Source organism: Lithobates pipiens, unplaced genomic scaffold, assembly GCF_037356315.1.
Source record: "Lithobates pipiens isolate NorthernLeopardFrog02 unplaced genomic scaffold, aLitPip1_a1.2 Scaffold_23, whole genome shotgun sequence".
Taxonomy (NCBI): Eukaryota; Metazoa; Chordata; class Amphibia; order Anura; family Ranidae; genus Lithobates; species Lithobates pipiens.
Window position 1 is genome coordinate 92,408,457 of NW_027507785.1, and position 24,166 is coordinate 92,432,622.

At 40.1% G+C, this 24,166-nt stretch overlaps 1 protein-coding gene across 5 annotated transcripts in view; it reads left to right on the plus strand.

The window, feature by feature from the left end:
- Nucleotides 1-24,166, plus strand: part of ERC2 (ELKS/RAB6-interacting/CAST family member 2) — a 1,374,577-nt gene that overhangs the window by 1,341,502 nt on the left and 8,909 nt on the right. The window lies entirely within an intron of this gene.

A 24,166-nucleotide genomic window follows, 5' to 3' on the forward strand; every position in this document is an offset into this window, starting at 1 on the left:
CCACCAGGAATAGTTCCTCTGAAACCCAGGAGAGGGAAATGCTTGATGAATGGGGTGTTATTCCTTCAGTCAAATTCTAGACGTTGATAAATGGCCCAGCGCCCCAGCAATCATGGGATTTATGCCATTTTCATTTAAAGATAATGCCCGCTTTTGAGACAAATTCCTTTAAAGTTAACTTGCAGTACAAATTCAGATTAAAATAAACTTGATTAATAGAACTGAGTGATGAATGAAAAGGGAAAATCTCTAACCCTTAAACCTATTAAGGGCACATAAAACTGTAAACATAAAGACATAGTGGAACTTTATGAATGAAAAGGCTTGAGCAGCAAAAGGAAGAAAATAAATAAAACATAATAATTTGTCCCATTACTGTAAAATAAGAAGGATATTAGAAGTCACCTTGCAATTGCATGACCTGTATTAACAACAGTTTCATTCATAGACATAAGATTGTTTGGCAGGACCACTGTAGGCAAACTTCTTTATGGGTAAAATGCATGTAGATATGACTGTGTCCTGGTCCGTTTTTAGCCCCATTGACCCAATCTTATTCCCTCAAATAGACTACTAAGTGTGAAGGTCTGCACGTTCTAATCACATGATAATTCTCAAGTCTTGAAAAAGGGAATCTCCATTTCAGCATCATTGTACTGTAGATGTGCAATACCTTGGCTATTATATCACCACAGATGAAAGTGCAGCAAACTGAAGGAGAGTACTTGGAATAATTTGTGGTAGAAATTACATTTCTGGGGTGTTGCATGCTCAAATACCATACAGAAGGCTTGCAATGTTGGCATAGATGCAAGAAAGCAACATTTGACAATTTTGTCAGTTTTAGAAAAACATCCTTGATTACAGATTGAAAAGAAGAGTTACTTTTTAAAAGTAAATGACAACATTATTATTATTATTATTATTATACAGGATTTATATAGCGCCGACAGTTTACATAGCACTTTACAACATTAGGGTAGACATTACAATATAATACAATTCAAGACAGGGGGAATCAGAGGGCCCTGCTTGTTAGAGCTTACAATCTAGGAGGGAGGGTCAAGTTATACAAAAGGGTAATAGCTGTGGGGGATGAGCTAATGGAGAAAATAGTGCAGTTGTTAGATGGAGGCAGGATAGGCTTCTCTGAAGAGTAAAGTTTTCAGGGATCACCTAAAAGTGGATACATTTGGAGACATTCTGACAGATTGGGATAGGGAGTTCCAGAGGATGGGCGAGGCTCGAGAGAAGTCCTGGAGGCGGAAATGGGAGGAGGTGATGAGGGAGCTAGAGAACAAGAGGTTTTGGAGAAACGAAGTGGGCGATTAGGTTGGTATTTTGAGACTAGGCTAGTGATGTAGCTGGGGGCAGAGTTGTGGATGGCTTTGGAAGTAAGTGTTAGTATTTTGAATTTAATTCCTTGGGCAAGTGGCAGCCAATGGAGGGATTGGCAGAGAGGGGTAGCAGACACTGTGCGGTTTGTAAGGTGGATGAGTTACATAGCTTATGTAGCAATTATATACTGTATGTTAAATCATTTTTGCAAAGGGGAGCATTTCTATTCACTATTTTAGGTCAGGTTTATTATTTATCAGATAATATGCAGCATCTTTTCTTCAAAAAGAAACTGGACTGTAGAAGCTGTGCTATAAAAAGGAAAGGGACTAGTGACTGCTCACTGCATCTAATCTTTCCCCCATTATTGACTTAACATTCCTTGTTTAACAATGTATGTTTGTCTGGAGGCAACCATCTTGGTAGAGGAACAGGACTTTTCTTTCTTTCTAATGTCGAGCTCCCAGCCCCCCACCCCCTCCTTTCCCCTTCCCAATTTCTGGTAATTTTGACCAATGGAGAAATAATCGAGCAGCAGCAGGAGAGATTAAGAAAGCACACATCAAGAGAATGAATAAAGCAGAAGGAAGGAGATCATTGTCTGCATGCTCTCAAGTGCAGTTTTCCCTCCAGCAAGGAGCACAGTGGACAGTACAGATCTCAGATATATAGCTATTGGCGCCAATGCACAGTGGTGCCTAGGCACAGTAATCACAGTGCTGTTTTTCTGAAAGGAATGCATAGCAAAAAGTACTGTAGATTTTTCAGGGCACAGCTTAAACACAATTAACAGTTATAGATTTTCCCGATAATATAGAATATCTTCACTTTTTCAGTTAAAGAGGAAGTAAACCCTGATGAGTTTACTTCCTCTTTGATTCCCTGCAAAGGTAAAGCATAATGGATTGCTATGCATCGCATAGTAGTCCCTTATGTGTCACTTACCTGACACAGGAGCCAGCAAAGTTACCGCTGTCCCCTGTAGTCTGGAGCGTCCATCTTCTCGGTGGGTCTCGCTGCTCCGCCGCTGTCATTCGACGGAGCCGCGATGACGTCACTCCCGCGCATACGCACGGGAGCCACCACTCGCAGCATATCACCGTTGATGGCAAATATCTCCGTGTAGGTTTAGGAGGTATTTCTTGGACCTACAGGTAAGCCTTAATCTAGGCTTGCCTGTAGGTCAAAGTGGTTTATAAGGGTTTACAACCACTTTAAGGTCCACTTAATAAAACTAATAACATATACTATACTATACTATACTATACTATACTATACTATAATATACTATACATATACTATACTATATATGGTCAAAATGCAAAAAAAAAAAAAATGTTCAAGAACATTTGCAAATGCTTAATGTAGATTTTAGTTGTTTCTAGCATTTGACAAATATTGATTTTTCATTATTTGTACCTATTACAAGTACCAAATTTCTCTATGCAATAGTGAAATTGGCAATGTTTTTCGCACCCATCTAATGAAAATGTTTTCAGTATGTATGGCTGAAGTATATAGACCACTTCAAACGTTACTTCCCAGCTAGATCTTACATTGATTTTTTATTTAATTGATTAAATATTCAGTAATGTTTTCACATGTAATTAAAGATTATTATGACTTTTTTCATTGCAAATTCCATATTGAAAATTCCGTAATAAGTGTAAAAGGAAATTATTTCTGACTTTTTTTCAAAAATGAGAAGCCAGTGTATTCTCACATGTTGTTTTCTGTACCTAGTTAAAAAAATTTCCTTGTTAGAGGTCTCTTCTCAGGCATAGTCTGACCTATTTCCTTTTCCATGAGTTTGTCATTAATTTCCACTATGTTAACATCAGAGCAATCAGCTGTAATCAGACAATTAACTGATTCCTTATCTGCTTCCTAAAAAATCAAAACCAATCTGTGAATCTCTGCACCAAACTCTGCGGCGCAGTAAAGAACATTGACAGTTAAACAGTGACCTTCAAGCACGCTAGACATGAAACGGAACCATTTGTGCACACATCTTCATTTGGTCGATTCTTCAGATACTAAGGTACTGCCAAGATGACCATCGCCTAAGCTTATTGATGCTGGTGGACACCTCTGGTGGCCAATCATTCCTAGAGGAAAAGTTTACTGATGGGGTTGGATGTTTTTTTAACAATCAGTACTGAGTCCCTCAAGATAGGTCTAGCAAGGAGGATATTTGCAAGCTATGGGTAGTTAATGTAAAATACATGCTCTGGTGATAGATATCCCGTCTTTGGTTAGTTTCATGTATATTTTGTAGCATCATTTGGGCAGAATTATATTAGTTATTATCACTGTAGAAACACTGGGGTGTTTGAGTAAATTTCCAGCTCTTCCATAATTTCTCAGTTTCTTCCATAGTGCAAGTCAACAGCCAATAGTAGGTTGTGTATACATTATGTGTAGTGCAGTAAACCTATAAACAGTTAGATTTATTTGGTTAGTTGCCATAGGTTATTGCGCTTTAAACCAATGTAATACATTAGCATGTTAATCATTTCTACATGTTTATTTATTTTAAATACCATCAAGGGATACCTTGCCATTTTATTGCTGTCTGATGTTCTCCACTTGGCTACAGTAATTACAGACAGAAAAAGCAGATAGTCATGCAGGTTGGTTTCTATTAAAGATGTGCAGAATTCTCCCTTACAGATGTTTCTAAGCAGATAAAGGAAGGAAGGAAATCATTCATTAGTAGATTCAAAGAAGCCTTATGCAGAAAGTGGAAATTTAGGCTATGGAAACAGTTATCTAGTTTGCTTTGAAAGCTATCAAATGTGGATGCCACAGGTGGAAGGTTTGTTTTAAATTTATCCAGATGATATTGTCTTTGATATTTATATGCCAGTGCATTGTTGTATATATAGTTTAGATAAGTATTCTTTAATTTAGGGGGAAAAAAAGGCTAATTAGGACCCCCTCCCCCCATTATCGGCTGCACATCTTTTTCCTCCTCCTCCTCCTCCTCCTGCTTAATGGCACAACACAGCCATAATGTTTTTCCTGCTAATGCACCTTTCTCCTCCTCCTCCACAGAGGAATATATAGGCATGTATATGTGCCTCCTTCTCCTCCTCTGGGGTGCAAAGCAGACATTTTTTTACCATGCTAATATACTCCTTTCCTCCTCCTCCCCCGCAGACATGCATAATGCCCATTTTTTTATTGACTCCAAATGCAAGCTGTTGTTCTTCCTCTAGGGTGCATAGCAACTATGAACTTGTTCCTGCTAAAGCTCCTTTTTACTTATTAATTACTTTATTACCCAAAAACTTTTATAAAACTTTTATATGGACCCCTAATGTGGGCTCTTCAAGGTCGCATAACATCCGTTTTTTATTCTGTGCCTAATGTGCCTTTTTTGTGCACTGTGCTACACCACAGTGGCAAGTACCCAGCCACTATTACTTTGACCCGAAGTTCAAGCTAGCGCCATAAGGAATACCGTGACCCATTTTGAGGAAGTGGTGGAAAGCAACTCTTTGCTTAATTTTTTTATGGTGGTTGAATCCACTGAATTGGGGGCATAGCTGAAGAGGGACCTAATGGGAAAGGAGCAGGCTGTCCTCCTACTAGGTGGCTTTAGTATTATACTTTTTTTTTGCTGAAACAGGCAAAGCTGTACTTTTCGTGTGGCATGTCAACGTACACCTATGTGCTAGAGGGATGTGCTCCAAAGTATTCCCCATTTTCTTTTACTATTACAAATGAACTAACAGTGCGGTCATAATACTGACAGATCATAGAAGCATAGAAGTGTGACAAGAAAAAAGACCAAGTGATCTATTGAGTTATTTTTTTTTTTATGTTTTTTACTTCTTTTAACTTTTTTTTGTCATCCATGTTTGTTCCATGCGGTGGCTCTGTGTGTCTATTAATGGCTGCCTATACACATACACCGCTCGAGTGATGTATCACATAGTGCTGCAGTTCTGTGTAAGCTTTTACTTTTATGAATGGGCAAACAGTGAAGGCTGGACCTGTGCCATGCATAACACAGTCCAACATTGCTTATCGCTCATTCATAAAACTGAAGGCTCACATGATGCTGCAGCTCAGTGTAATCCATTAGTTGAGCTTTGTATGTGTAAAAGCATAGACAGATACACAGCGCTGAGGCTGTGTGATCTTTTTTTGTGAATGGCAGCCCTGGTCTCTAGTGTGGCCCTTGCTGCCAAATATCAGAGCTGTCAATTACAAATATGTCTCCTTTCTAGCAGCATTGTTGGACAGGAGGGAACCTAGACAAACAAAAGAACAGATTTGTACGAGACCAAGTGCTATATGCACTTGATTGCCTGGCGAGTTTAAAAAAAATTAATGATAGATCTTCTTTATAGTTTCAGGTTTACAATATAAGTAAACATTCAATAGAAAAAAAAATAGTGCCACTTAAGGGTGCAAATAGCTGCGTAAATGTTTTCTTTTAACTTCAGCACATCGCCAGCAGCAAAGTCATTAGAGAATCTTCCATATACCTTCATGGGATTGCTCCCACTGACCCTGAATGCTGCTGAATCTTGATAACTAGTGGTGGGAGTGACACCTTGCTGGCTCAGCTAGGGATGGAGTGATTTCATAGGGACTGGCAGGCAGCCTTTTAGAGATCCTGACACTGGCAATTTGTCAAACGACAAAAGGGCACACCAAACCTTGCACATTACCCAAGTGGAGTTCATTGGTATAAAATAAGAAGAGATATACTCGCAAACAAGTCAGTCATAAAAGCATTTCAAGGTCCACAATGGACACAAAGTGACCAGGTAACCGGGACCGTGTCCAACACGCTGGAGGACCTTCCAGATGGCTGACACATTCCGAAGGGAGATCCCCTCTTCCTCAGAGCCAAACAGCTGGAAATTTGTCACCAGTGAACATATAACCTCTGTGACATCAGACTTATTGTTTATGCTTTACAGCTCTCTCTTATTCTTTGTGGGCGTATGTTCCTTCTAAAGTCAATCACAAAGAGGGTATTTGAGTAGGCGTATAGATGGGAAACAATGACTGCAGCCTGAGCATACATTGTAGGATGACAACTCTGCCTCTGCGCTCAGGGCTTACAAAGGCAGGATGATGAGGGGCTGGATTATATCATTTTAGTTTTTGAGGCACTGTGGGCCTGAGACAGAAAAGAGTTCTGATACCTAAACTTGTGGAAGATAAATGACAACATTTTTTAGATGCACTTAATTTTGGCAGCTCAGTTTCACCAAAAATGAACGCTAATACATTGATTTTCCATTAATCCTGGTAGGGGTTCTTTTTCCAGAGCAAGCACTGCACAAACTAGGCATGGCTCCACTTCTTCCCACCAATGGGAATATAAAAAAGGGACTTCAGCCTAAAGAGAAATTGTTATCCAGTTACTTTTAGGTAGCTACAGAAGCGCGGATCTCAAATCCTAGAATGATGACTATTTGGAAATTTGCCTTCCCCAGACTCAGCTAGTAGACACAGGAATCTGAAAAAAAAGCACACAGGGGGGCTCTGAAGAAAGGGTTGCATCCCCCTGAAACACGTCAGCTTGCAGACATGTTGATGCACGAGCCAGGTCACTTGATGCCACACTGGATCATAATGTGATATGATATAATGTTTGAATTTTTCTCCTTTGTATGAATTTGGCTTTTTGTTTATTGTGTTAATAAACCTTGTGGTAATGCACTAGGCATTTGCTCCCTCCTATGTGTTTTTTTTTTCAGTTGTTACCCGAGGAGGGCTGCACTGTTGAAGTGTATAATAGAAGATTGAACCATCCACATAGTAGCTTGATATAGTGGCAGTTCTCTGAGTGCCGGACGTGTTCAGTAAACAGATGCATTATATATGGTTAATGGTTTGTTTCTACAGAAAGAAGGGAACAACTGGTCTTAGTGAAATGTTGTAACATATTGCTGCCCTTTGGAATTATTAGTGTAAAACATGTGGAAGAATTTAAAAAAAATTAGGACTTGTGAGCAGGCGCAAATGCAGTATTACTAATCCCCCTTATTCTTTCCGGATGGAACTGCAACTAAAAATTAGCATTTTATATAAAGTTACATGTATAGTTACATAGTTAGTCAGGTTAAAAAAGACACAAGTCCATCTAGTTTAACCAATAGAGAACATATAAATAAATACAAAAATAAATATAAAACCTCTATATACAGAATTCTATACCCACAGTTGACCCAGAGGAAGGCAAATAAAACCCCTATAAAGCATGATCCAATTTTCTCTGGCAGGGAAAAATAAATGCTTTCCTGACCCCCAAGAAGGCATTCAGATATTTACTGGATCAACAATCCATGGTGTCATTGCCTCTAAATGGTAATATCCGGTTATATTTGTGCATCCAGCCCAACCCAGTGAGCTGGCCAGAACTAGTTCTTGAGGGAGTCTATTCCACATTTACAGATCTCTTACTGTGAAGAGGTCTTTCTGTATGTGGAGGTTAAGGTTAGAACGTTTGGCATCGTTGTATTTTAAGGCTGAATTTGCACCATGGGGGTTATTTACGAAAGGCAAATCCACTTTGCACTGCAAGTGCACTTGGAAGTGCAGTCGCTCTAAATCTAAGGGGTAGATCTGAAATGAGGGGAAGCTCTGCTGAATTTATCATCCAATCATGTGCAAGCTAAAATGCTGTTTTTTATTTTCCTTGCATGTTCCTCTCAGATCTACAGCGACTTTACTTCCAAGTGCACTTGCAGTGCAAAGTGGATTTTCCTTTAGTAAATAACCCCCCCCCCCCATGTGTATTAAATGTACTTGCTATGGCAACATTATCCAGCTTATTCAAACACATTACACTACTATGGTAAGTAAAGTGGTGTGGGCTGAAGATGAATCCACTGGTGCAAGAAATTTTCTCATTGACATCATCCCATAAATATATTAGGGGAAAAGGGAAAAGGTACTACATATATGTATGTGTACTCTAAAAGAATGTATATAGTACAGTATAGTATAGTATATCATACAACCTTTGCAGTCACATCTGGTCTGGTGACGATCTGGTGACGTGTTTTGCAGACTTTCGCTTCTTCAAAGACCATACAAGCAAACAAGTATTAAATGTGACTTCAATGTATCTGTGCAGCTCACACTTGCAAGTTTACAATAAAAACACGAGGTGATGTAGCTAGTATATACGTATGCTGTCGAGCTCCGGGTAAATATATTTTTGCCTAACTTCCTGTGTGTTAATTGAAACAGACAGCAATAAAGGCATTTTTATAGTATAGTGTGAAAATTTTTCAATATTTTGTGTGTCCCCGTAAAGGAGATTTCCACTGATTTACTATGTGATCAGTGCTAGAGGACATGAGGCTATTTTCACCCAACAGAGATACAAACCGCTGTAAAATTTGTCAGCACAGTATCTAAAAATCAAAAAAATGTTTTACCTGGAGTCCCACCTTAAAAAAAGGCAGGCAACAAATGATCTTGGTTGCGTGGTTTAGGAGATGAGCTGTTTTTAATAAAAGTATTCAAAATGGTTAAACATTTTATGATTAGAAAACTATTTAAAAATTATAGAAATGTTTTTTAGAGTCCATGGTTAGCTCTAATTTTCAGTTTTTTTCTGGCGTTGCATGGTGCCTTTGAAATCACTTACAGACAAAACTGAATGTTCACCCATTTTCAATGTTTATGGTGAGATTTGGGAACTTTGTATGTATGTGGACTCTCTCTGATGCTTTCTGCCTGAGACCGCTTAAAAAAAATGTTCTATTGTCTGTGATTGTTCCCGCAATTCACAAAGCTCTCCCTCCCGTCCCACCCCACATAGGTAAATTTTCCCTTTGGGAACTTGCACATTTGTATATTGACTGTTTGTTCTCTACTGTTTGGTAAAATCTACAATTATACTTCTGTATGCACTGAATTATAAAATCAGCATTATGTGTGGTACCAACTTGTTTCTATTTATTTCATGGAGTGAACAGTGGTAAAGAATGATGTTTGTGGATGTTGACTTTCTCCCAGTGCCGGAAGAGTTAAATAGCAGAAAATGAGGTCTGCAGTCTTTCCTGCCAACACTTGCAGTGGCCTAAGGCAGAGAGTGAGAGAAAGAGGGAGAGCGTCCCAGGTGGCAGACACACAAACCATGTTATTAAGCAGAGATCACAAAACCTTGATCTTCAAAAAAAGGAGCCTAATTAGTCCCCAACTTGAGAAGAAGTGGCATTCCACATGAAGGAGAAGGGTGCGAGATTCCTGAAGGATTCATTACCTAGTCTTTACTATCAACAGTGTGCTTGCTTTGCTGTTCAGAGTATGTTGGTTGGGGGTGTTGTAGTGAAGATTTGTTTTGATGAAAATCCTGGACATTGTTAAGTCATTTCAATTCATACCGGCAATGCCTACCTAGAAGCTAATAATTATGTACCAATACCTTGTTTTGTATCAGGCAGACCAACAGCGAATGGACGTGATCAAACTTAAACATCCATGCCAGTATCCAGAGAGTTTGCATATTTTGGTGACCTGCAAACATTCCCCTCTTCTGCTCCTCTGTTAGGGGAGTTGACAATTTTTTGCACACCCTTGTCTCCGGTGAAGATGACCCAGACAAGTCTGCAGCAGCTCACAGTGCTTTCAAGATATTCTGGTCATCATCTGGTTCTGCTGATATTGCTGATGTCTGGAATTGATCTCTATGCTTTTTCAAACTGCTATAGGCATGACGTAATCATCAACCAGTTCCATTGACACCAGTCAGTGGGTAAATTGTCAGTTGGAATGATTTAGAAATTCTTCTCTGATCATTGTTGTTTCCCTGGATATGGGTTGGTGCCTCTGCATATTGGGGTGCACACTGCTTTCCTGACTCTATAGGCCATCCTTTCTCAACCTTTATAACATGGGGGAACCCTTGAAATAACATTCTGGTCTCTTGCTTATAAATACTATAACTACGGTTCACTGATTATTAGCATGATGGTCAGTAGAAAGACATTTGTAGTCAGTGGGATAGAATCCCTCCCTCTCACCTTACCCTTATTGATAGTTAAAAAGATTACTGGTGTCAGTTGTTGCATATCTGATAGTCAGAAGGTTGCTCCTTGATTGAGGAACCCTAGGATTCCATGGAACCCTGGTCAAGACAGGCTAATAAAGGAAAAAACATGCATGTTTAGGCAACCTAATCATGCATAGTTATGCCTTGTTTCCAAAAACTCCAGTTGGCCAGGTTTGGTTTTGCTCAGCCACCTTAGCAAAAATCTCTTATTGGGTCACTCTACATTGAGTGACCCAATACGAGATTTTTGCTATGGTGGCTGGGCAAAACCAAACCTGGCCAACTAGAGTCACCCTGCAGCTGTAAATGACATACTTTTTATGGTCATTTCATTGATAACGCCTTGAATTAGCCATGGTGACCCTTAGTGATCCAGTCCCAAACTGCAATTGTGTATTGCTACACTGAGAATCCCTGTATGAATGCTGTGCTACCATCAATTTTCAGAACAGTTCACTCTCCACATAGTCATGTTTACCTTCCTTTACTTTGCTTTTCTATTGCAATCAAGTAATTGCAAGAAATTGTCTAATTGCGGTGTAATACCAGGTGTAATAGACATTTTAGTTGTACATCACCTTACTCACCATTATTTCTTTGATGCTGGGCATATAAACCAATGGCTTAATTATAGGTTCCTACCAAATAAAGAACTCTACAATTATGGTCAGTTTAGCTATATGGTTCTACTGTGTAAAATTAACGGGCATAGTAATCTACTATATAACTCGTCATAGCTTTCTTCACCATCTGACAATGCTAGCTGCCTGACTGAAATGATGCACTTCCACGTTGAGTGGTTTTGGAGTTGTTGACTTGAAGCACATATATAATCAAATGTTGCAATCACATTTCCTGCATGCAGGGATTTAGTAAAAACAGGGGTTGCAGCTGAGGCCAGGCCATTGAGGAACCCCAAGCATTTACTGTCCCTTACTAAAGAATGCAAGAATGTAGCATGTGGCTGGTGATGGAGTGATAACAAGATCCCCCTTGAACCACTGCAATTGATCATGAGTTCTGACCCATGATGTCACATGACCAAGTGTAGAAAATAATGCAATGGTCATCAGCAGTTCCACATCTTCTTGATACAGAATCTCACTGTTGGATGCACACTGGGGGGAAAGGAAGTGGAACAGCATTGTGGGATGCGGTGTAAACAAATGTACACAAGGGATGTAGAATACCAATCATAGCTATGCCATTGACTACATATTAGGTCTAAGTCCGTGAAATTGTTTTGTTTTTTAGTGGATTTTTTCTTTTTTTGGTAAGTGGAGTGGTGGCGGTGGTGGGTGATTTAGATCTTTAAGTCATAAAAAGAAAAGCAGCTAGATTTTTCACAATGAGGTCAACAGTGACAACCAAAGTATCTGTCTCCTGACAGCTGTGGTTTAGAGGGAACCTGTTACCATATAAATATTGGGACTATCACTGATGACTTGTTTTTGAGGGTTCATACAAATGGGCTAGCACCTCATTTCTATACTGCTCTACATAGTGAGTTGTTACTAGGAATAAGATATATGCATGCCTATTCCACATCATCAACTAACCAAAAGAGGGATGATGATGATGGCCCTCGAGTTTGTTCTTTCAAAAAGAAAAATCCACAATAGATGTTTCCATCGTTCTATCCTGACATGGTCTATTTATTTGATGGTTTAGTTTATATGTGTCATGTGTCAAATACAACACCTGGAGAAACATTTGCCTGTCCTTGCTCATATTGTTGGAGCCTTTGGCTGACATGGATGCAGCACATATGTTTTTTTCATACAAAACAGAATCATGGGTGGCCACTTGCACAACAGTTAACAAAATATTGAGATTTTTACCATGCTGACACCCTCTATTTAACTCATACTTAACTTGTTAGTCGTCGGACTGAAGATTCAAAGGAATTCCTGAATCTGTGGCATCACCCTTGACTGCTTATTGTAGCTTAAAGTGGTTCTAAAGTCAGAAGTTTTTTTTTTATCTTAATGCATTCTATGCATTAATATAAAACACCTTCTGTGTGCAGCAGCCCCCTCTAATACTTACTTGAGCCCATCTCGATCCAGCGATGTTGCACAAGAGTCTCGACTGGTCAGGACTCTCTCCTCATTGGCTGAGACAGCAGTGGGGTGTCATTGGCTCCCTCTGCTGTCAATTAAAGTCTGTGAGCCAATGAGGTGAGAGAGGGGGAGCTCCGTGTCTGAATGGACACAGACAACAGCGGCTCAACTCGGGTGCCCCCATATCAAGCTGTGGGGACACTTAGCAGGAGGGAGGGGCCAGGAGTGCCAGTGAAGGACCCGAGAAGAAGAGAATCAGGGCTGCTCTGTGCAAAACCACTGCACACAGCAGGTAAGTATAACGTGTTTGTTATTTTAAAACAAAAAACCCAAGGCTTTAGTATCACTTTAATAAAGAGTTGAGATCAATTGAAATTGATATTAAGCTTATATAGAATTGTTGGACATTTTAATTACCAAGTAAACTGAATTTTCATATTACAGATTTTGCATCCTTTCCTTTATATATAGTTTATATACTGTATATATAGAATGCTACCAAGAAAACAACTTCAGCAACACCGGTGCTTATGCTTTGGGGCTTGTTTTATACAGCAGCTTATTTACTGTCAGCTTGCATGGCCTAGCCACAGATTTACTGTAAACAGTGACTGACTTGTTTCTGTGTGGCCATCCTCTATCCTGCTTCAGTGGTATCCAGGGCTGGATTTCTACATAGCCAATGTAGGCCATGGTCTAGGGTGGCAAGACTGCCAGGAGTGGCAAAAAGCCACACTCACACAGCACATATTCATAACTAGGTCTGAAGATCTAGAACCAAACTTCTAGCATAACAGGGCAACTGTTTGTACTAAGTGTACTGACGCAAAGTGGATAAACTGTCTCTGTTAGTTCCCCCTTCCCCTAAAAGCTCAAGATGATTTGTGTGGCTTTGATGTCTAGCAAGTCACTGAGATGGGGTGAGGAAGCTGCACAAGACAATTGGCATAGGGGAAAGGAATTTTAAATCTGCCCCGGATTCATATCTGTGGGCATGCATCAAATCTCAGTACAGAACAGGCAGGAATTGTCACTGTGCCCTTCCCTTGCTTTAATGAAGAAGGACAAATGGAGTGACTTACAATTCATATTTGAGTAGACGGTATAGAAAGTTACTTGGATTAGATCTGGACACATTTGTCTTAAAAACTTAAAATAAAATAGCAAAAAAAGTGTTTCATTAAAATAAAAGGGAATGAGTTGCTATAAACATGTGCCGCTTCACCAAAGTACAGCACATTTCAGACTGATGATTTATGAAAGCATCCATAGGCATGTTGCTTTGAGTGTCATAACTGGAAAAAAAAGACTAAAAGCACATCTCAACAAATAAACCGATAGAAACAAATCTAAGCCCTTGTACACACGGTCGGACATTCCGATGGACAATGTCCGATAGGACCGTGTTGTCGGATAATCCGATAGTGTGTGGGCTCCATCGAACTGTTTCCGTCGGACCAAGTTTTCCAGCTGGGCTATAAAATTTTCCGACAACATGATCCGATCGGACTTTGTCCGATCATGTGTAGAGAATTCCGATCAGACAAAGTGCCATGCATGCTCAGATCAAATTCCTAGACCAAAGCTATTGGCTACTAGCCTGAACGTAGTCCTGTCCTAACAAAATAACATCATCACGTTAAGTACGATCGGATTTTCTGACAACTTTGTCCGACTGGGTGTATGCAACAGTTTTGGACAAAATCCGTCTGACATAATCCATCGGAAAAAATCCGATGGATTTGGTTGTCGGAATGTCCGACCGTGTGTACAAGGGCTAGCAGTGCATATCAACGTACAAAACGAGTACATTTCAAAATTAATTGGAGTGATTGGGCGCTAAGACAAACAAAGCCACTCACAATGAAAAAGGTAAACTATTACATATCAATAACCTGAACTATTTCAGGTTTATTATTTTTATTTTTGCGCAGAAGAAACGTAAAAAATACTATTTATAAAAGACACATTACCAGTGACCGCATTCCTATTAGACTTATAGTAAAGAAAATAGAGGTGCCTCTGCTGTCTAGTGTTGAGTTGTAAGATTTTTGTGCCGAGGCTACAGAGGAAGAGGAAGGTAGAAAAACAACCAAGTGACTTTATAGGGCTCTGAATGAAACGATTCAGAAATCACCCATTCCCAGGCTGGGAAGGAGTAGTAAATGTTGAGAAAATTTAAAACAACAAAAGCGTTTAAAAAAGTCTTGTAAGCATACTACAAAGCTGGAATAAAAAACAATACATACTGTGTCACCAGAACAAATTAGGTAAAGGTAAATTAAAAGCTTAAAGCCATACTCTAGGGAGGTAAAAAAGACAAATTAATGCATCTTTATTGATTCATCATTAAAGTTACCCCATACTAAAAAAGCTAGGTCCGCTTATTTTTTTCACCCCCATGCCCATGACAAAATGCTTTGCTAAAATGAAAGAAATAGAGTGTGGGAAAAAAGTTATTTTATATTTTTCTTGCCTCAAGGTCCTCCCACAGCACCTAGGAAAAAGTGTTATTGTCCCCCTTCCAGTGACAATATGGGGAATGTTGAGTAAGCTACTCTAAATCTCATGAGAATATACTCTTGTGCTTTGCTAGTGGGCCTATTGTGAGATTGTGGGTACTCAGTATTCCTTGGTATCTAGCTGGAAGTATAGTAACATTACCACCTGCAGTAAAAAAGTTGAGGTATCGCAGGGGGTGGTGGGGGGGGGGGGTAAAAGGAGAACCTTGTTTGGTAGTGTAAGGTTTACTTTAAATGTATTATTCAAATGCAAGCAGTGTAAGTATCTGAGTTTGCAACCTCCCGTAAGATAGGGAAAGGAAGAAACAGCCAAGAAGAAACCAGTCACTTCATGTCCTGACAAGGAGCATCATTATAGGAGGGGAAGGCATAGTGAAATAGAAATGAGCTAATCGTCAGCCAATCAGAGGTTGGGGGTGGAGTCATACCAACCTGAGGTCAGAGCAAGTGGGTCAAATGACACCTTTCTCCTAGTTGCCCCAGTATACCAGAACCAGAAGACACAACATTATATTGCCTGAAGCCAGGGGCGTAACTATAGGGGGTGCAGCAGTCGCGACCGCAACTGGGCCCTGTGCTGCAGGGGGCCCATGCAGCCCCCTCTACATATGGCCGGCAGCAGCATAGGCAGCTAGGGGTACCAGTGCACCATGCACACGGGTGGCTGGAGGTGGAGGGTGACTAGCAGAGCTCCATGCTCGACTATCGCACTGGCTGCTCTTTAGTTGTGCATTCCCCGCATGACCTGTGTCCTCGGCTGGCTCCTCAGAGTACCCCTCTCCTGCTCCAGGCATTACCGCTTAGTCTGATGTCTGTTCTCCCCAGCCAGATTAAAAAAAATATAATAAAAAAAAACTACTGATGCCAGTGGTGGAACTACAGGGCTCACAAAGGTCATATCTGTGACCACGCCCTGGAGTTCCACCGCTGGACTCGGAGGGAAGGGCCCTGGCTGGGGTTCAGGGGAGCCCTTCATGGTTTCTTGCATTGGGGCCCTGAAGGTTCTAGTTACGCCACTGCCTGAAGCAGTACTTCATATGTATCAGCACTAGCAATTTGTATTACTTTTACTCATATTGGGCTTTGACCTGCAAGAATAAAGGACGATAGGTCTTTATATTAAATATCTTAAGTTATATCTAAAGCCCACACCTTTTTTCATTTTTGGATGGCTAATACTCCCCCCCCCCCCCCGTTTTTCTTTTGCTGACTATGTCCTATTAGTTAGTTTTCCTTTTACTTGTTTTAGAGATACAAATGGAAGTGAAAAGAAATCTCTCCAAAGTGAGGGGAAATTACTGTGACAGTTCTCCCAATTGGAAGATTTGATCACATCTCTGATGTTGAGACCATGGGTCAGCAAACTGTTGTAGATGCCTTTGGGTTTTTTTTTATATGTAGGCAGCTCCTTAGACTGGATCCTAGATCCACTTTTAAGATTTTTAATGCTGGTTAGCTTTTTTGTCATCCATCCATTTTGGAAACGAAACAACAGATTCCTACATCCAGACAAACACTGTGAGTTGACGAATCTCCTGAAAATTTCTAGAAGATTGTATTCTGACCGCGGCATATGAAGCTGTCGGGGAAAAAGTTACAACTTGTCTCTTTGACAGAAGTCAATTATATAGTTGTGGAGATGGGAAACCCACGCACCAACCAAAATGCAGCCGGTTGCTCTTAGCCTGGCTGAATTTCAATCAGAGTATGTCCAGAATTAGTAGACAGAGGCCCACAAAATGTCTAGTGTCCCAATGAAGTTTATTAAGATAAGATAAACATGAACTGGAGAATTTTATGATTATCTTATTCTCCAGTTTTAAATCCTGATGAAGGGTGCCCCTTATACACCTGAAGCACATTGACACCTTATATGACTCTTGCAATTAAGAATTCTGTGGAACTCTGGCATTCTTTTTACTAAGAATCAAAAGCAATAACTAATCTGACAGGAGTACTAATCCTTCTATGCTGCTTTAGAAATACATTTTGGCTATTGATATATTAGGTTTTGTAAAGGATTGCATGAGAGCGGAATACAACATCGGAAAGGTAGATAGCCTTTGTGCTAGCTCATGCCACTTGGTTTTTCCGAAGCAGCCCCTGCTTTTATTTTTAAGCTAACCCTTGAAAACCTGTTACTGTTCATTGGTTTTGTGAGATCAGACTATGCTTGTGCAATACAGCTGGCATTGGAAACCAATGGGATCCCTAAGGCAGACTGTGACTTAGAGAAAGAAAAGCAGCCTAGCAGCAAACGTGGGAAAGTAGACGGATTTAGTACATTCTCAATAAAACAGGAAAATATCTTTAATTATAAATCAGCAGTTTACATTGCAGCCATTTGATAGCTTTATCTGTTTGCACTCAACCAGCAAATGCCAATAGACTCACCTGTGTAGGGCCCATCAGTATATGACTGCTTGAAATGACTCCTAATCTGAACATGCTGTAAAGATCAGCTGATATGTCTGAAATCTTAATGGCAAAATATGTGCCTGACCTTTTACCTAAGAGAAGTCTGCTCCTATAGTAGAGGTTATTGCTTGCCGTGAACTTCTTGCAAATAGGATCATTGAAGGGGTATGTCAGCCAGCATGACCAAAAATTTGAACAAGCCTGTCCAGCCACTGACCTGCAGGTCAGCTAAATTACTTCTAAGCTCCATCATTCCTGACCCCTGTTCGGTGACATAGTTTCTCAAAACGTATTTGGCCTCTAGATACATACATATAAGTGGTCCTGTTCATGGAATTACCTGTACAGCACTATCAAAGAACAGCAACTTTAGTGAGTGTTGTACAAACAATGTCAAAAGCTTTAGGTAGGCAGATAACAAGGGTATGGGTTACATATAGTATCAAACACCTTAGGTCACCAATACATGACCATGGCATTCAGTACACCATGCAGAAAAGTCACACTGTTTACTGTCATTAGTCTCCACTTTCTCAATGTATTCCTAAACTGGTCTGACCCATTCCACCCAAAACAGGAAATCCACATCTTTAGCACATCTTTAGAGGATAAGTTCCCTCGATACTAGGATGGAACATGTAACACGTTCCCACTGCTGCAGCTGCCGCCCTCTGCTGCCCGCTGCCCCATCTCCCTGTGGCAGCAGTATGGGGAGAGGTTCCCCCTACTAGCTGTCAGTTTTTGAAAGCAGCGTAGCTGTGTGGGGCTCTGCCCACATGACCGCGTCATTCATACACAGAGCTCTGTGTATGAATGAACTACAAGTCCTGACAGCTTTAGCAGCCGTCAGCTTGTAGTTCTCAATGTGGAGCGCTGTGGTAGAGCATTTTTCTTCCTGTCAATATTGGCTTACCCATACAGAATGTGCATATTAACAGATGTGTGTGTGCAGGAGACCTGCATGGCATCGGCAATCAGAGCCGGTGCTAAACTATTTACACCCTAGGCAAGACCAGCTATTTGCACCCCCCAGCCCCCCAACCCCCCGTCCCAGTCAGCAATGTTATATATGTGAAGAAATATAGGAGATTAAATAAACTCTCCTGAATGAAAACAAGGCTGTAGCAGGCTTACCAGTCCAACTGCACCATCCAAGGAAAGAAACAAAGGGTAGTACCACCAGTACAGTGCCACCACAGGGCCAAATGACCTACCAAACCACCCTATATACTCCCCATGGCAGAGAACACAACGCTCCCACCAGTATCCCACCTGATGCACAGTGCTCTCCTGGATCAAGACCCACAGCAGAACCAATGACTTCTGTTGCCATCGTGAAAGAGTGCGGTCTGGTGGCATACCTAGCTCCAGACATTGGTGCCAACAGGATGTGGGGGACAACCTGTCTGCATGACCACAAAGGCATCCAAAAAAAATAATACAACGTCAGGGACTACTGTAGGTCAAGGTCAAACAGTACGAACCAGCGGCCGTGGCTGCGCCCTAGACAGCAGTGCACCCTAGGCGGCTGCCTAGTTCTCCTAGTGGCAGCGCCAGCCCTGTCAGCAATCTCCTAATTGCCGGTGCAATGCTTTACAGGCACCTAATACAAAAAATATTAAATGCATATTTTTTTACCTGCAAAAAGATGTGCTATTATTATTTTTTGTACACTTATCCTTTAAAACCCAAATGAACAGAGGGTTTGCACAGTTCATTTTTTTAAGCTGCTACACCCTGTGTGAACCTGCTCCCTTTGAGAAAGAAGTGCAGAGGACTAACTTATCCCTTCTAAGTCAGACCTAAAGTTCTGAGATCAGTAAATGTTCATGTTCCTTGTTGATTGGTGAGCTCTGGCTCTAACTTGAGCAGAGGGTGTGGTGGACCTTTGCAAAGAGGTCACTGCTTTCCTATAAGGAGCAACGGTTGAACTCTTTAGCCTGCTGGCAGGGGACAGGCTTTTCTACTCATGCTGTGACTTCTTTTTAAAGAAAACAAATGGCTTTAATAAATTGCACCCCAAATCTGGCTGCTAAATTTTGCATTCTAAATTAGTTTATTTGCACCCTTGATGGATTTAAAGGGAAGTCTCAGATGATTTCCTTGAACTCTCCCAAATGCCTGTTTTCCACAATACCTCAATTTTTTTATGGTACTTTACATTGCCTTTCTTTTTTGAGAAAAAAATCCAAGCGCTACCCTTGCTTGTGGATTCTCCAAAACAACTAATGCAGATGTTGTCTGTAGCGGGCCTATTTCCCACTACATGCCTTCAATGGTTCTTTCAGACTATGTCTAGACCTCTTCTTTGATGACTTATTGTAAATGAAGCTGGGGAGTGCTGAAAAAACGAAGCCTAGAGTTGGCCAACCTTCTGCTCTTGATCTTTAGATGAATCAAGGTCACAGCTTGCCTTGCCAACCAACAGCTAGCAGGGTAGACTGAGATTTTGGTTCTTTCACAGCTCGAGGGCAGCAGGTTGCTGGCAGCTGCTGCAATTCCAGCATTGCTATAGCCCTGCTTTCCCTTATCTTTCAACTTCCACCAAGCTAAGATGATGATGTCTAATAGCCATCTCATCAGTTATTGATAATCGTTTGTGTTTGTCTGTTCTTTTAAGTTTTTTAGCTATTAAAGGAAAGGAATTTGAAGTAGCATCTGAAATCATTAGCAAGCAGTGTAGGTGGTTTGTCTGATCTCCCAGTTTCTTTGTTAGGAAGAGGATAATGTTGCAACTGCAGAAATGTTGTAATTGCCCAGGAACAGCCCCAGGCATGGAGCAGTCAGAATCGCACACATCACAGAGACATTCACATACCTGCAGTGAGAGATGTGAGAGGCCGGCTCTCCCCATTTATCAGAAAAACCTGTCATTTTCTGTGTAATCTGCTGGCTGAAAGTCGGTTTCTTCATATATGAGGAAAGACTGAACAATTTTCTTGTCTATACTCAACTAAAGTCTCTATTATCAGCTGACAAAACTTCAGAAATGCTCTTTAAGTTTACTTGTTATATTGCTAAAAGGGTCAAGATAAAACGCACAAATGTATTCTTTCTTATTTTTGATACAGTAGTGCATGTTATTGTATTATATATTGTTGTATTTGCATTAAAGGTATAACACAGTAAAACATAAAAATGCTATTGAGACTTCACACCTGTACTAGATAGTAAGGTACTAAACTTACAACAAAAGGTAATTCCAGACACTTCCAGGTGTCAGATTGGTACATCTTCTATAAAGGACAGAGAAACAGGTTCACTTATATTCCCCCTCCCCAGCAGCACATACTCCTTACTCCAGGGTTTCTCAACCAGGGTTCCATGGATTTCTCCAGAGGTTGCTAGAGGTTCCTTAAGCAATGAGAAATTTCTGCCTCTCAGATAAGTTCCCACTCACGCCATTTATCTTTTTAGCTATCTGTAAGGGAGTAATTCATCCCAATGACCACAAGTGTAAGGAACATTCTTCCTACAGACCATCACACTAATGTGTCATAAATTGTAGATGCGGTCATTTTTAGCAGGGGTTTCCTGAGACTGGAAAGTTATTTCAAGGGTTTTGCTGTGTTGAAAAGGTTGCGAAAAGGCTAACTTACTCCCTACTTTCACTCCCTTATTGATTTGTTATCATAGGTCATAGGGAGCAAAGAGAGATACTTGATACGAATAGCACCCTTTGTTCTGGTGTTTGATTATTGGCTCAGTACTGTCATATGAGGGTAGGAAGAGAACTCTCAATCCTGTGTAAGCTCCAGATCACACCTTAGAGCTTACACAGGGCTACCACTGTAGGCTTTTGGCAACTGAGCTGAGTAGCAGGGTATGTGAAGGCAAAACTTTTGCTATTGATGAGGATGTTAAAGCAAACCTTACCCACTTGAAGACCAGGCCTTTTCTGATACTTTTTGTTTACAAGTTTAAATCAGTATTTTTTGCTAGAAAATAACACACATATATATATATGTATATATATCTATATCTATATATATATATCTATATATATATATATATATATATATATATATATATATAGATATGTGTGTGTGTGTGTGTGTGTAATTTTATATATATATATATATATATATATATATATATATATATATATATATAATTTTTTTATGTCTTTTTAACAATACACTTTAATAAATTTTAAAAAACAAAACACAGTATAGACCAAATTTTTTTGTAAAATATGAAAGATGATGTTACGCCACACATATAGATACCTAGCATGTCACGCTTTAAAATTACACATGCTTGTGGAATGGCAACAGACTACAGTACTTAAAAATCTCTATAGGTGACGCTTTAAAACTTTTACAGGTTAGCTGTTTAGAGTTACAGAGGAGGTCTAGTACTATAGTTATTGCTCTCACTCTAATGTTTGCGGTGATATCTCATGCATGCATAACTTACATATGCATTCGCTTCTGCGTTCAAGTACTGCGGGATGGGGACACTTTTTTTAAATCCCTTTTATGCCTATTGCAAGGAATGTAAACATCCCTTGTAATAGAAATAAGGATGACAGGTCCTCTTTATGGAGAGATCTGGAGTCAAAAAGACCTCAAGTCTCTCCTTTACCTTCAAAAGCAAAAGATCAAAAAAGAAACAAATGTTTTGATCTTTTTGTTAAAAAAAAAAAATTGTTTACTTCCGCCCTAGACTGGAAGTGACGTCATGGTGCCACTCAGGTCCTCTCAGGCCATAGAGGCAATCAGAGATGATCTAGTCTCTGATTGCCTCTCTGACCAGCCGACTGCACCATCGGATCATTTCTCGGGTGCGATGTGGGAATGGTAGGCCAGAGAAACACCAGGGAGCACCGGGAGTTTAATTAGCCACTCGGATCACTTTAATGAGAAAGCTACCTGCCGGCTGAGAAAAAGATACTGAGGTTATGGCTGATAGTTTCAGCCACAACCCCAGTAAACCACTTACAAACCACATATGTATATATATATATATATATATATATATATATATATATGTATTTCGGCTGGCAAGTGGTTACAGTACATGCAAGGTCTGCTTTCCTAGTGTGACAACCCTTGCCTTGATGAAACACTGCATAAAATGTAAAACAAGGCCTGTAGGGAAATAAAAGTTATATAAATATACTCATCTTTCCTTCACCCTCCATAGTAGAAGGGGTGAAGTCAACATCTTGCCAATAGGATCACCAAGAATGCTGAATACTTCAAATCTTGTAAGAAAATGCTGCAGCACAGTACAATTGTGTACTCCGCAAGGTTTGGGCTACCCAGCATTTTTCAGGGACTTGCAAAAAGGATGATGATGACATCCTTGCTTAGGCCCTGTGGGCAGAGGCGGGGAGAATTCTTACTATATTATCTAACTTGTACCCCCACCGTGTGTTTTTTTATTTTATTTATTGTTTAAACAGGAAAGGGAAGGAGGAGCCACATTAGAAAAGTGGTACTTGCTGATTCAGACACACAGCCTGGCTTCAGTGACAGTGCGTTTTTTTATTTTTCATTTATTATGCAGCTTTCATTCAATCCCTACTCTCTGTCTAAGGTCATAAAGCCTCTTCTTCAAGGACGTTGGAGCATGTACAACCCAGAATCACATGACTTACCTGTACTGTAAAAAATAATGTTTTACAGCTTACTTTCTTAAAATTCATGTCAGGTAGATCTAAAGCAGAAAACAAAATACAGGACTAGTCAGAGGAGTAATGGGAACCTTTGGTTTGAGTAGGGGGAGGGGGGTCATTTATAGGGAAATATGCCCTTTAATGGCAGGAACAGATTTTCTGTGTTTAAAAAGAGTACCAAGCAAAGTATTCCCTAGTACACACCTTTTAAGATCGTCTAACATATGCTTCCTTTACAGCTCTTGGCACTCTGTTACATGAATACTCTGAGCTGCAAAGGAAGTTAGTTCTGGAAAATGTACCACTTCCAGAAGATGTGATCACAAGCCTTTAGCAGGGAGCAGTTAGCTACAGAGTTATGTGTCACTATTTCCTGGTCACACTCTGATGCTGATGTCAAGATGATGTCTGAATGGTGAGATATCTCTACTCTGGGCTACAAGCCCCACATATCATACTATTACTGTCCTGGAAGTAGTATTCGTATTCCCATGCTCGTTTCTCTTTTGTCATCAGGCGAACAATTGGCAAACATGGTAAACACAAACTGAGCTCGCCATTTTATTTAATATGAGCATAGGGCCTTTGAGCTCCTGTCACAAAAAGTACCTATACTTGTTACTTGATTACAGTAATCTTCCTCTCTGTACCTATAGGCATCGTCCCGAAGAGGTCATTTTATAAAGTGTTTGATTTTGCTGTTTCCTATGTTTTATCCTCAGCTAAAACACCATGACTACTTAATATAAACTGAAGATGCAATGGTTTCTGATTGGCTTACCATTACTTTCAAATGTAGACACTTTTCCTTTACCCCTTCCCTAAACCTCCATGGGCTAAATAAACAACTTTCACATTATTTTTAGTCTGATATGTAACAGTGTAATATTAGTTTACATGTGACTATATGGATTAGTGTGGACGAGTCATCACTTATCCCTTAATATGTAGAGAAAATTGAAGAGCAATTAATGGGACTTGACATCATTAAACAGTGTGGGTGCAACATGATAAAAAACAAAGTTTTCATTAAAAGAGCCATTTTTATTGAAAAATGTTTTAAAACATGTTATCCATATAAAAACATATGCACTTATGACCCAAAGTCCTTAGTTACATAACCGTATTATACTGGGGAATCCCGACATGTTTCGCCCATTAGGACTTT